Source organism: Pongo abelii, chromosome 6 (genome assembly GCF_028885655.2).
Source record: "Pongo abelii isolate AG06213 chromosome 6, NHGRI_mPonAbe1-v2.0_pri, whole genome shotgun sequence".
NCBI classification, from domain to species: Eukaryota; Metazoa; Chordata; class Mammalia; order Primates; family Hominidae; genus Pongo; species Pongo abelii.
This window is the reverse complement of record NC_071991.2, coordinates 70,057,071-70,072,574: the sequence shown is the minus strand read 5'-3', so window position 1 is coordinate 70,072,574 and position 15,504 is coordinate 70,057,071. Positions and strand designations below refer to the sequence as shown.

Here is a 15,504-nt window from a genome sequence, read left to right as displayed (position 1 = left end):
TTTTGCCTTTGTTACTCGGGAATCCAACATTACCACAACCCAGGTGAGAGTTGGGGGTGAGAACTTCCAGCAGTGACACAAGTCAGTTGTTCTGCCAGCCAAGTGTTCACTCACACAACTCACCAACACTTCAAATGCCGTAGATCTGAAACTGAACACCTCATCTTTGCCGCCAAACTGGCTTCTTTTCCCAAATATACTGTTTCTGACAATTGTTCCAGTTCTTAAGCACATAAACTTTTGTACACCTTTCTGTTACGTTCCCTATATCATAAATACCATGGAGAGTTTGAGAACATAATTTCTTAACTTTCATTTTAGGTTCAGAGGTACATGTGCAGGTTTGTTACATGGGTAGATTGCATGTCATAGGGGTTCGATGTACAGATTATTTTTTCACCCAGATAATAAGCATAGTACCTAATAGGTATTTTATTTTCTTTTTTCTTTTCTGAGACAGGTCTGGCTCTCTCACCCAGGCTGGAGTACAGTGGCATGATTTTGGCTCACTGCAACCTCCACCTCCTGAGCTCAAGTGATCCTCCCACCTTAGCAACCTCAGTAGCTGGGACCACAGGTGTGCACCACCATGCCTGGCTAATTTTTGTATTTTTTTTTTTTTTTTTTTTTTGTAGAAATGGGTTTTCGCCATGTTGCCCAGGCTGGTCTCAAACTCCTGAGCTTATGCAATACGCCGCAATAGATTTTTTTCAATCCTCACATTCCTCCCACCCTCCACCCTCAAGTAGGCCCTGGTGTCGGTTGTTCCCTTCCTTTTGCCCGTGTGCACCCAAAGTTTAGCTCCCACTTAAAAGGGAGAACATGTGGAATTTGATATTGACTGCCAGCTCCATCCATGTTGCTCCAAAGTATATGATCTCTTTCTTTTTTATGGCTATGTAGTATCCCATGGTTATAAGTACCACATTTTCTTTATCTAGTCTACCATTGATGGGCATTTAAGTTGATTCCATGCCTTTGCTGTTGCGAATAGTGGAGTTGGGGTTTTTTAGGAAGGAAAGGCAGGAAAGCAGTTTGATAGTGAAATTGGGTAACATAAAAGATTTTCTGTAAAACACTTCACATACATGTAACTAAGAGCTAATGGCAATTTAACTAGGGAATTAAATCTAATAAAGTCAAGAGTGGAAACTTTTAGTTTACACATGAATGACATTCACATATTTTCAGTGAATATATCACTCCATGGTAACTAGCCTTATTTCAAGATTACAGATATTAAAAAAACTAAATTACTATCCATCTGATTCCAGGAATAAATTATTTGTAGATAAGTAAATTTTACATTATATATATAATATATATAACATATGTAATATATAATTTCAAGTATATGCATATAAGTGGAGAACAATAACATAGCTAATCAAAATTTATTTATGAGTTAGTGTGTTTGTGTGTGTATGTGTGTGTGTATGTGTGCGTATGTGTTGCATATATCTGTGCCTATAGTTTTTTCTACCAATCTGACAGTTAAGAGAATTTTTAGCATGATAACAAAGACTCATTATGAAAATGGAACCCAGGAAGCTATCAAAGCTGATCAGAATCTTTGAACTGCCTCTTTGTTCAAGGTATGCACCACCCTCTAAATATGGAGAACATCACCTCTCAAATTAGCATCCAGTGACTTGTCTTCATGCCTGTAACATTTGCCATAATAAATGAAACAGCCAGATATTTTGACTTTATGAGTTTGTCTTCAATGTTTGGAAACAGGCTAGCTTAGAAAATGAATGAAAAGAGTTTTTTTAAATCAAAAACTGCATATTTAAATCACATAATACTGCTGTAAAATCTATAGTTTTATAAATATTCATTAATATAGTAGTATATCAAATAATAAAAAACTTAGGATAAGAAGGAATTATATCTGATACCAAAGTCCTATTCCTCAGAGGACTCTTAAATGTTTCTGTTTTAATTTCTTCTGGTATTCATCTTTATATTTCAAGATAATCTGCTTATTCCTCTATTTCTTAATATGTCAGCTTTAGACAATATGCCAACTTTAAACAAATGCATTAATATTCCCATAGGAAAGATGAGGACTTTTTTTTCCTTTTACTTTCCCTTCTTCCAGCTGTCTTTCTTCAAATAGTTGCTACTTATTGTTTTAAATGTTCATTTTTAAATTCTGTATTTTTTAGTCATGTAATGAAACAACTGTTTTTCTCAACATTTAACATTATATTTTTTCTTTTCTTTTCTTTTCTTTTCTTTTTTTTTTCTTTTTGGTTTTTCATTTTTTGAGATGGAGTTTTGCTCTTGTTGCCCAGGCTAGAGTGCAATGGTGTGATCTCAGTTTACTGCACCCTCTGCCTCCTGGGTTCAAGCGATTCTCCTGCCTCAGCCTCCCTAGTAGCTGGGATTACAGGTGTGTGCCACCACGCCAGGCTAAATTAGTATTTTTAGTAGAGACAGGGTTTCTCCATCTTGGTCAGGCTGGTTTTGAACTCCTGACCTCAGGTGATCTGCCTGCCTCGGCCTCCCAAAGTGCTGGGATTACAGGCATGAGCCACAGCGCCTGGCCTAGTATCATATCTTGATGTGTCACATTGTAAAAAAGGGCTACAAGCTCCCCTACCCTTTCTTGCACCTTTCCTCCCTGCTTTTTATCTCCTAATTACTGTCAGCTGCACTATTCCATTTATATAATCAAGGTATTTACACCCACATTCCCTTCTGCAGTTGAGTCATCTTTGCTTTAGCATTGGTTGACTCTAACATCTGTAATTTTTTTAAAACAGAGCATTTACATTATTACTAAGATTTCATTCTGTCACTAATAGTATGTTGGTATTATGTTCCTTCTCCATTGGGTCCAACATCTCAGTCTCTGGAGCACTTGAAAATTGAAGTTTTCTGCATGAAGGAAAAATAACGTGTTTTCTTACAGTTCATAAATTGTTTTATGCCACATTTTTTTTTGCTGTATACGGCAGCAATTAATTCCTAATAGGACCGCCTTTATTGTTGTGTGATGTGTGTGTGTGTGTGCGCGCGTGCGTGTGTATTTAAGAGTCTCCTGGTTTTATTTTCTTCCATTACCTATCTCTTGTCAAGTTTATCCCCTCCAGAATCCTCCTGTGGGATGATTTACCTTCTAGATATGCTATACAGGTGTTCCACAGAGGTTTCCCTACACTGAAATTCTAGCCTAAAGACTGTTCTCTAGGTTCCATGACTTCTTCTGCCTTAGTTTAATTCTTTGGCTTGCCAAATCCTATTTTCATAAGATGCCAATAAGACATTTCACAGAATGTAAGATTCTCTGGTTTTGCATGTCTGAGAATGATCTATTTGTTTACATTCTGCAGTCAGTTGTGAATTTTCTGGACATAGAAGCCTAGATTCAAAACTATTTTATCTTAGAATTTGAAAGCCTTCTTCCACAGCCTTCAAGTATTCATGGTTTCTGATATTTCTTACACATTTGTCAGTAACTTGTATCTCTAGAAAGCTTTGCATATTCTTTTCATCAATGCAGTTCAGAAACTTCTGAATGATGTATACTGGAACAATTACTTTTTTATACATTTTCCTCAGAAACTCCTGGATACTTTTTATCTGATAATGTATTTTCTTCAGTCATGAAGATTTCTCTTTTATTTTTATTTGTTATTTTTCCCTGTCCATAATTTTTTGATTCCTGTTATTCAAATTGTTAACAGTTTAGTGTTGTACTCTCAGTACTGTAGAGAATTTTGAAGAATAAATTGTTCCTCAGGGATTTGGGGAAAGTTTTAGAGGAAGGAGGGCTTGATAGGAATCCTGAAACAGATGGCAAAGGTTGTGATGCAGCGGTGGTCGACGTGGACATGTAAAATCAAGTGCAGACCAGCCAAAGATGGAAGATAATGGATGGGTTCATTTTTTTCATGAAAGAGTTTTATAGCAAAAGATTAGTAGGAATGATGATTCACAAGAACTATTATGATCATGTTGAGGAAGTCCTTGAGTTCAAGCCCCAGAATAAATGTCACCATATGTAAGGGAATGTCAGTGAATGTTTTTAAGCTGGGGAGTGAAATGACTAAAAGTGCATTTAAAAGAGCAGAATCATAGGTTAAGGAGGAGAGAGAGGGTGGAGATGAGGAAAGAGGCAATGAAACAATATAGAAGACTTTAACTGAAACAAGTGCTCTCCTTGCTTTGTTGTTTGCTGAGAATGGCAGTCTCCTCATCACTTCTGAGTCCACAACACTCCCTGGCCCTTTGCTTAAGCCATATCCTGCCCCTCAAAGGCTATTATCCTCTCTTTCCTCCTAAATGATACTGTACACCCACCTCAAATCTACCTCAGCTCTCATGTTCCTCCATTCACTGTCTCACCAGCCCCCCAAAAAGTTAGAATTGCCCTCCCCTCTTGGATGACATTTCCTTTTTTTAGTACATCTATTATTGGTACCTTTAGCTTGCATAACTGTTACTTCTTCTGAACCCGTTCCTTTCCAAAGTCCTGGAGCCAGGGCACTTTGTTTTATTCTCTTATGTTCAGAAAAACTTTGTGCAACTGAAGTTAGAAAGTAATGGCGAGGTACATTTTGTATACGTCTCATGACTTTACTCTCTCCTGGATGATTTAAGTAGAGTTAAACACAAAGCATGTAATGTAATTAGATTCCACTGTGCCACTTGGACAGGCTAAATCATAATCCCGACATCCCAAATATTGTTTGTATTCTCAGAAAATGATCTGCTGAATCAGTATTCATCAAGTTTAGTGATATAAAATGAGATTTCAATTATCTATGTGAGAAAAATATCCTGTCCAAAAATACATAAAATAACCTGAAAGCGTTTAAAACTATCTGTATTTCTAGGCAATACATTGCAGCACATACCATCAAGAGTCAATTAAGCTGAGAGAAGCAGAATAAACCGTTATCTAAATACCAATGTTTCAATACTTACCCGTTCACAAATAATGTACAGCCTGAGATAGTAACATAATGAGGTCGATCAATAGAAAATTAAATCTTTTTCAATGAAGACAAAATGCCCATGGAGGCTTTACATAATAAAATAAATGTAATGTAAGGCCTGAGTCTATAAATAAAATTCTCAAAAATTGTAAATTGACTTTTTCACTTAGTTCTTAACAATGTTATTGGGTAATATTTGACACATCATAAACTTTATGTGTATTTATATATTACATATATCACATAAGTGACTTACAAAGCTTAATAATAAATATCCTCCCTGAACTAACCACCCAAATTAAGATCTAGAGCATTCCTGACACCTAAATTTCTATCTATGTCTTCCTATCTGCTCTTCTTCCTACTCTCAACCAATTAACCACTTTCTGGAATTTTAATTTATCACCCACTTGCCATGTTATTATTCTTATCACATAAAATATGTAACTCCAGGTAACACATACTTCTAACTTTGTTTCTGAGTTCTCTAAAATGGTATTATGGTGTACACTGTCATCTTTGACTTGCTTTATCCACTCCCAATTATTTCTACATTTCATCCACATTTGGTATATGTAGTTGTTCATTCATTTTTCACTGCTTATAGTATTCTCCTGAAAATGGGGCTTTTAATTGATTCTGATATTTTATTCTTTCTTTAACTTTTATCTTAGGTTCTGGGGGACATGTGCAGGTTTGTTATATAGGTAAACTCATGTCATGGAGGTTTGTTGTACAGATTATTTTGTCTCCCAGGTACTAAGCCTAGTATTCATTAGTTACTTGTTCTAATTCTCTCCCTCCTCCCATTCTCCACTCTTAAGTAGGCCCCAGTGTCTGTTGTTCCCTTTTTTGTGTTCATGAGTTCTCATCATTTAGCTCTCAATTTTTTATTCTTGGTAATGACATTACAGATTTTTTTTCTCCTGATGGCCAGGTATTAGAGTTGTTTAGGGGCAAGAAGTTGGTACATATTGAAATAGAATTGCTGAGTCATTTGGTATATGCATGATTAATCTTATGAGATTGTGCCAAATTTCTTTCCAATATATTCCTTTGCACCACTGCACTCCAGCCTGGGCTACAGAGCTGCTAGACCCTATCTCAAAGACAAAAAAAAAAAAAAAGAATAATACAGTATGTAAGTTAGTGGTGATTCACTTTCTTTCCATTAGTCAGCATTTAATCCAACTATATATAAATACAATGTATAGAATAAATTAAATATATTATATATTGGAATCTTATAATGGTAGGAAATAGAATACAAGTAGGGATTCAGGCTAAGAAGTAAAACTGGACAAAAAGAGGAGATTTGAACTTGGCAAAAATAAAGTTATAAATTATATATTAACTATAGGAAATAAAATATAAATTATAAAAATATAATATCAAAAGTAAAAAATATGCCATAAAATGCAGAAAAAGTTTCATTCAGGCTTTTGAGACTGAGTTCCAAGAAATTAAAGCAATAATGAATAAAAATTAATTTGGTTAAGTACACCAAACTAGGTTTATACATATTTTTTCTTAGGAGTCTGAAGGTATTGTTATAATACCTTCATCCATTACTGTTGTTGGCAAACAACTGTCAGTCAAATTGACACTTCTTTGAGGAGATTTGTCTTTTCCCTCTGGCATCTTTTAAGATCTTTATTTTTTCTTCTCTGTGTTTCACTACAATGTTATTAGCATAAGTTATTTTTACCTTATCTTTCGATGGTAACAGAAAATATTCAGTGGTAATCTCTTGAAATGTTTCTTCTCTATCATTTTATTTATTCTGTCTTCATAGGACTCTAGACATATTTCAGGACTTCCATTCTCAAAATATCTTAATCTTGCCTTTCCTTTTTTTAATCTCCTTGCTTCCTTGTGCCATATTGTTAGTAATTTCTTCAGATAATATTTTCTAGTTCATCAGTTCTCTCTTCAGTCTCATCTAAACTTCAACCCCTATATTAAGGTTTCGATTATTATTTCAACAGTTATGTTTTTCATTCTTAAAGTTTATTTTGGTTCTTTCAAATTTTTGGATTTTTTACATACTTTTTTGCTAATTGTTCCTTTTTACAATTTTACCTTTTTACCTAAACATTTTGCATATGTTTATTTCATATTTTATATATGATAATTCTGATATCTGTAATCCTTAGGGCCCTTAAACAAACACCTGTTTCCTGCTGGTTCTTATTCGTGGGTATTTGTTTTCTTGTGTGTTTGGTGCCCTTTGACAATAGGCTTATATTTAGTTGACCTTAGTCAACGACCTTTCAGAGTAAATGTGCATTTTCTCCTCCCAGGAATCAGGCAGCTAACAAATGAGACCAATTTATCTACCTTCTAGGATTCTGGCATTAATTAAATCATCTAAGAACTTTCATCTTGTAAATGGCTCATGGCCCAGTCACCTGATCCTAGTACTGATGGATTTGACCTGAGGAGAGCCCAACGCCTTGGGAATGCTTGTAGGACAGGCTGCAGTTTCAGTTTCAACCTCCTTTCTTGTCTTTTTGTTGTTTATGGTTTTATCTTCTTGGAGACTTCTGATTAATTAACTAATATTAATAGTATAAAACTATGTGTTGGCCAGGCACGGTGGCTCACGCCTGTAATCCCAACACTTTGGGAGGCTGCAGCCGGCAGATTGCCCGAGCTCAGGAGTTTGCAACCAACATTGGCAAACGGTGAAACCCTGTCTCTACTAAAATACAAAAAATTAGCCGAGTGTGGTGGCAGGCACCTGTAGTCCCCCCAGCTACTCGGGAGGCCGAGGCAGGAGAATTGCTTGAACCCGGGAGGCAGAGGTTGCAGTGAGCAGTGATTGTGCCACTGTCCTCCAGCCTGGGTGACAGAGCTAGACTCTGCCTCAAAACAAACAAACAAAACAAAACACAAAAAAACGATGTGTTATGCAAGACCTAGTTTAGTTTTATTTCTCTAAGACCATTAAAGCAACTGCCTGAAATGGAAATGCTGCAGATTTGACCTTATAGAGGTTAAAACACCTGATAGGTACCTCCAAGTAAAACTGGCGTATCTATTATTTGGGCTAACTTTGATATTGTTACTAAAATACAACATTATTTTTTAATATTAAACTTATGTTTTTGTCAAATATTATTCTTTTTTGGTAAATGCCTAGAACTAAGCTAGGATTCTCACTCTGCCAGGTAACACAGCAATTTAAAGAATACGTTTAAAAAATCTATTAAGAAAGGTCACTTCAGCCAGCATTTCTCTTCCTCCCAAAAGATGGGACAGTGTGTCTTTGCCTGTAGGCTTAACCTTTTGCTAATTCTCAGAGTCAAACTGCCTGATCCATGAGGTATTCATTGAGCTCTAATGCTATACAGTGGGTTTCAATATCAAGGTCGAGATCTGTCATATTATTCTTAATCTCTAAGCCTTTATTCACACCCCATTTTGCTAATAATTACCTTGTTCCCAATCCACATATTATATAAACTATATATAAGAAATAGCCACTTTTTAATCTTAAATCATCAAATTAAAACTGATTCTAACCTTCTATCCCACAGGCTTGGTGGGAAATCCAAAGTTAGTCATTATTAGGGCCCCATTATGTTTCAAGGTCCAAGTGAAGTATGGCCTGGAAAAAGAAGCAAGACTCACCAACTTATGAACCATAATAGTCATAGCTATAAACATTACTGTACAACTCTGAAGAGGTTCTTCAGATCTAGAAAGTTTTTTTTTTTCATGGTTTTCTAGTGATAGAGGAGTACTGTCCTGAGGCAGTGAATTCTGATGTTTATTATTCAGCCTCCATAATTTCTTCTTCTAAACTTTACCTTTGGTGTTGTCTCATTAGTCTTTTCTCTTAATCTTTCAATTTTATCTTTTCTCCTCTACTTATCCTCATAAGAATTTTACCTAATTCCTTTATCCTGAAGCTTTAAGACCTCAAACAGCACAAAAGGATGTGTGTCCTGTAAGTAGCTTTTAGTTTTGGTCCAGCAATGCAACCTTCCCTGAAGCTGTGGAATATAAAAGAGCTAGGCTACCTTAGTGAAGTAAGGGAGGATACGAGATTGCCGACAGAAAAGACAGAAGTGATCACCTTGCCACAATCATTTCTGCTAATATATATTTAATATTTATTGAATGTCCGATATGTATTAGAAGTGAAACTAAGAAACTTGTAGTTGTTATCGCATTTAATCCTCACAACCACGTTATGGAATCTAGGTACTATTATCTCCATATTACAAATGAGATACTGAAGCAAAGAGTTTAAATCATAGCTCTTGATCTCACAGTTACTAAACTGAGGAGCCAGAATATAAACCCCAACAGTCTGATGATAAATTATATCGCCTTTGTTTATTGATTAGGTTTTTGATTTATTATTTTCCCCCGGTTTCTCTTCTAGTAGCCTGCCTAAATTGCCGATCTCAATTAGCATTACATATCTTTATTTCTTCTGACAGTTTTCTCCAAGGATTTGGAGTCCTGCTATTGAACGTGAAATTGATGAGTGGAAATCACTGCCTCTTTAGTTGACAGACTTTTCTAAGTCCAACATTTAGTCACAGCCAGGCCACTCCACAGAATCCCCTGATGTCATGCATTGTAAATCTGATAGAACAACATGCCGTTATTGCCCTAACATATGTGACATGCTGATGTGGGGCTCAATTTGTCTACCCAATAGATATGGCTAGATTTCTTACCTATCCTTTCTCAAATTCCTTCCTTTACCATAAACATGGCATGACCCACTGGATGCCAACGTCTAACTAACTGAACATGCAGACTGTAGTAAACTCAGAGGTACTTTAACAGTAAATGCCATTTTGGACAATAATAAGTAAATATTTACACTTTAAATATTTGGTGTTTGGTACTATGGGTATATTCAGAAATATTTAAAAACATATTCCCATTCAGTGAAACAAGATGAACAGATGAGTTGGCACCGAAGTTTTTTTTTTGGTTTTGTTTTGTCTTTTTTTTTTTTTTTTTTTTTTTTTACTTAAAACACTTGTAAAACATATACAGCAATAGTTTCTGACACTATAGAACAGCTTGCTCATTAAAACTTCATGTTTTCTTAGAATGGAAGGAATGATGGTAAGATTTTGAGAACAGCTTTAGTCATCGTGAACAATACTATTCCAGTACTAATCATTTTGTGAATGCTCAAATAGGATAGATTGCTCAGGAATTAGAAAGCCAGCACACTGTACATTTTAAAAACTTATAAGTAGCATGCACTGTAAATTATACATTTCAATAGGAATCTTTAAGGTATAAACAAATGATCACAACACATGTATTTGGTGGTGTTGACAATCATTGACCTATTGAACTATTTTAAATTTTTACTAGCTGGCCACTATAAAAAGATACGTATCAGTGTTAAATTTGAATATCATATTTACAAATATTTGTCTTTCAAATGCACAAACTTCTCAGACCAGAAAGGCAATTAGATTCTGTGGGGTTTTTTTCTTATGTCTAGAAACTTAGCTAACGTTGGTGTTATTAGGCAGATGAGTATGCCTAATATATTCAGTCAAATATTTTATAAGATAATCCAAAAAAAATGCACAGGTCTGACTTTTTCAATAGCATCACATAATCTTTGATTTATACAGAATAATGATGTTTTAATTACTTAAATATTAGAATACTTTTCCCAATCTTTTTGACAGAGTAGAAACTGAAAAATTAAAAAAAAGTAATTAATACCTCAAGTGTTTGTTTACCTGTTACCCAGAAAAGTATAAGAAATGCAAATGAGAAAAATAAATCAAAAAAGGTATGTGAAGAGGATTTTTCAGAAACCCCTAACATCTTAATATGTGTACGTGTATAGAGAATGGTACTTAAGTACGTGCATGCACGTTTTTAGTCAGGAACAATAAATGCTTCCAAAGTACATTATATTTACCTCTAGTTGCACTTCTTTAGTTGTAATGATATGTTACATGACTGTCTGCCCTTGCTGCTTTACAGCAGGCTACAAAGTTTAAATTACATCACCATTTAAATGTCAAGATGTTCTGTATACATACTGGTGTTAGGAATTATGTCTGTGTCTGGGAGGCGGAGGCAGAACAAGTGTCGTAACTTTTCTTTTCTTTTCTTCTTTTTTTTTTTTTTTTGGTTGTTGTTGTTGAGACGGAGTCTCACTCTGTAGCCCAGGCTAGAGTGCAGTGGCGCGATCTCGGCTCACTGCAAGCTCCACCTCCCGGGTTCACGCCATTCTCCTGCCTCAGCCTCCTGACTAGCTGGGACTACAGGCGCCCGCCACCACGCCCGGCTAATTTTTTGTATTTTTAGTAGAGACGGGGTTTCACCGTGTTAGCCAGGATGGGCTCGATTTCCTGACCTCATGATCCGCCCGCCTCGGTCCCCCAAAGTGCTGGGATTACAGGCATGAGCCACCGCGCCCGGCCGGCTAAGTTTATTTTCATCAATAGCGTCAAAATATCACCTGCCTATTGCCCTATACTTTTGAAAAAAGATGTAGTAAAATAGTAAATAAATGTATTGTCTTACTTACCATTTTCAACTTGCTTCCTATTAATAGTATTTGAAAAGGTAATTGCTTCCTGAATGCCTGCAAAATGAAGAATGATTATAAAAATCCTAGAAAATAAAATAGCACACAGTTATTTAAAAAGATATTTAAAATAAATGAAAATACTGTCTTATAGTATGAATACAATAAAAATTGACTATTTTCATAAATATGTAGATATGTAGATACATAAGCTTATATGTTCAAAGTAAATAACAGAATAGAAATATATCAAGATATTAATGATGACTATCTCAAGATAGTAGTATTATCGGTAATTGTTTTTACTGTATTTTTGGTATTTTTAACCCATTAAACTCTAGTGTTTTAAAGGTAAAATAAATTTTATTTTTACCTTATTTTAGAATAAATTACTTTTCACCTTTCACGTATTTCCATAAACTTCACAATGTCAACCTCCATTATGCTCACAGTAGAAGATACAAAGGTTATTACCCGTAGGTTTTTGAGGATATTCTGTAACAGAAATTTAATCATCATTACACAATTATGCCATACAAACTGAATAATATAACCTATATCTACTTTCTTCCAAAGCAGAGCAAACTAGAAAACTCTAATTTCATCTTCAAATGTTTGTTATATGTTCTAAAGTATTGTTTATAATTATCTCAAAGGGAATTTTATGTTAGCAATGAAGCAGAAGGTATTTGATTGTTAAAATGTTTATGCAATTACGTTTTACTTAAGAAAATTAAACAATTTTTATTCATGGAATGAGTTGATTTATTTAGTGCATTTTAATATTAAAAACTAACAAAACAGATCTAATCCTTCACTCAAAATATAGCTAACAAATAAAAATCTGCTATAGCACAGTTAATATAACCACATGGTTAATTCTATACACTTTTATAATATTTGAAATATAACCATGTAATCTTATCAGGTTTATGTTATAAAATATGTATTTTCAGATTCTTGGAAACAAATTCTGAAAGGTTACTATTTTCTTATTGTAAATTTAGCTTATTCAGAAATGGGTTTCTTAAAATAAGAATGTAAATAATTTATATATGAAACACTGGGCTTAATGTATGGCTCAAATATTGTAATCCCAAATGAATTACTGAAAGAAAGAAAAATGTGATAGAATTATTAGTGTTGCATGAAAACTCTTAAATATTGTGTAACTTAATCATTTCCTAGGCCTAGCTCTACAAAGATTACGAAGTGATTTTGTCTAGACAAAGGAAGCAATCAGCTATTTTTTGTCAAAGTACCAAAGTACTCTTTGTTAAAATGAAGTAATAATATATGTTAGTTGTCATAGGTGAGTCTCCATTCCAGTTTTATTAAAACTAAAACCAACATGCATTCTCTATTTTTCTTGTTATTACTTAAAGTTACCTGTACATTTGGACACGGCACGAGAATTTAACCTTTAAAGTACATGCTTCCTTTTTGGAGGACAAATGCTTCACAGATGCAAGTATCACCATAAAACATTCCCTGCAGATTGCTCTAGTGCATTCATGATCGTGGCATCATCTTCTAAAATATAAAGTAGCATCTGAAAATCAGTGAAATATTGACAGCATAAGAAGTAGCTAACACTATATTCTGTGAAATGTAAAGATTTAAACAGTGTTTACAGTAATGAGTTTCAGTGTGCCAATAAATTAACATATGTATTTTTTATAACCACTTTATTATTTAGGATATATATTTCACAAAATGTTAAAATATATATACCAAAAACAAAACAAAACAAAACAAAACCCACAATGGCTTAAAGAATAGTAAAGTGCTCTGCCGTGTCTGAGGTCCCAGCTTCTCCCTTCTTGTTGCTTGGCCTTCTCTGGGGTCCCTTCTCCTCGGGGTCCAAGGTGGCTCATGGTTCAGGACCACATCCCAACCTTAGAAGAAGTGGGAGGGGCAGTCAATGGCACCCTCCTGTCTTTTATAGACACATCCTGGAAATTGTACCCTGTATTAGTCTGTTCTCATGCTGCTAATAAAGACATATCTGAGACTGGGTAATTTATAAAGGAAAAAGGTTTAATGGACTCAGTTAAGTCCACAGTTCTAGATAGCTGGAGAGGCCTCACAATTATGGCAGAAGATGAAGGATGAGCAAAGGGACGTCTTACATGGTGGCAGGCGAGAGGGAGCACGTGCAGGGGAACTCCTCTTCATAAAACCATTAGATATTGTGAGACTTATTCACTATCCCAAGAAGAGCATAAGAAAGACCCGCCTCCACGATTCAGTTACCTCCCACTCCATGACACGTGGGAATTATGGGAGCTACAATTCAAGATGAGATTTGGGTGGGGACACAGCCAAACCATACCATACCCATTATCTTTTAATGGATTTCCTTGGCCAGAACTTAAATTTCAGAGCTACAACCAACTACCAAGGAGACTGAAAAATGTAGGCTCCATTTTGGGTGGCTGTGTGACTAGTTAAAAATAAGGAACTCTGTCTCTATCAAAGAGGGAAAAATATATACCAAGAGAAACCTAGTAGCCTCTGCCGTACTCAGACATACACAGACTGTAAAAGGCAAGTCCCTGAAAAATTGTAATGGTAAAAAAAATACTGAAACATAAAATCATGTCTTGATTTGGAGATCATGCCTGTACTAGCCTAAGCATTATTATTTTGACTATTATTCAATATAAAATATGCTTGTCATAGCTTCAAATTCAGGTGTCAATTTTGGAACATTTTCCAATCACTTAAGAGGGGAGGCTCAAACTAAAGCAAAACAGTCTTGCTCAGTGGTAAAGTGTATTAGAAGGAATCAATTACTAATAGTATTAATTTTATTTTTAAAATACTTACTATTTATTTAGACGTAGTTAACATTTTCCATATTTGTTTTACTACTCCTTTTTATATTTTGGACCTTCTTGGTGGAATTATTCTCCTTCTGCCTAAAGTACATATTTTAGATTTTCTGTTAGGGTAGATTTGTTAGTGGTAAATCTCTTATCAGTAAAATGTATTTCACTCTTATTCTTCAAAGATAGGTTTGTGGACATAGAGTTCTAGGTTTACGTTATTTTCTATTTTTTTCAACTTTTATTTTAGGTTCAATGAGTTCATGTTCAGGTTTGTTACATGCGTAAATTGCATGTCACTGGGGTTTGGTGTACAAGTGATTTCATCACCCAGGTAGTGAGCATGGTACCCTGTACATAGTTTTTTGACCCTCACCCTCCTCCCATGGACCACCCTCAAGTGGGCCCTGGAATCCATTGTTCCTGTCTTTATGTTCATGTGTACTCAAGGTTTAGTTCCCACTTATAAGTGGGAATTCATGCACTATTTGGTTTTCTGTTCTTTTGTTAATTTGCTTAGGATACTGGCTGCATCCATGTTGCAAACGACATGATTCCATTTCTTATGGCTGCATAGTATTCCATGGTGTATACGTACCATATTTTCTTTATCCAGTCCACTGTTGATGAGCAGCTAGGCTAATTCCATGTCTTTGCTATTATGAATAGTGCTAGGATTAACATATAAGTGCATGTGTCTTTTTGGTAAAACAATGCATATTTTGGGGAGTATATACCCAGGAATTGGATTAGTGGGTCAAATAGTGGTTCTATTTCTTTCAGAAAACTCCAAACTGCTGTCCACGGTGGGTAAAATTATTAACATTCTCACCAGCATATATAAACATTCCCTTTTCTCCACAATCTCACCCCACTAACACCTGTTATTTTCTGACTTTTTAATCATAGCCATTCTAACCAGTGTGAGATAGCATCTTATTGTGATTTTGATTTGCATTTCCCTAATGATTAGTGATGTTGAGAATTATTTCATATGCATTTTCCATGTATATGTCTTTTTTTTGAGAAATGTCTATTCATGTCCTTTGCACACTTTTTTTAATGAAGTCATTTGTTTTGGCTTGTTGATTTAACTTCTTCATATATTCTGGATATTGGACCTTTGTTGAATGCATGGTTTGTAAATATTTTCTCCCATTCTGTAGGTTGTATGTTTACTCTGTGGATC

The 15,504-nt window shown here is 35.0% G+C and overlaps 1 long non-coding RNA gene across 1 annotated transcript; it reads right to left on the bottom strand.

Moving 5' to 3' along the window:
• Positions 1 to 9,952: 9,952 nt before the first annotated feature.
• LOC129060379 (uncharacterized) lies at positions 9,953 to 13,510 on the bottom strand. The gene is made up of 3 exons (XR_008527054.2): positions 12,874 to 13,510; positions 11,858 to 11,979; positions 9,953 to 11,541 (listed from the first exon to the last, which is right to left on the bottom strand). It is a non-coding gene; the product is annotated as an uncharacterized LOC129060379 (long non-coding RNA).
• Positions 13,511 to 15,504: the final 1,994 nt, after the last annotated feature.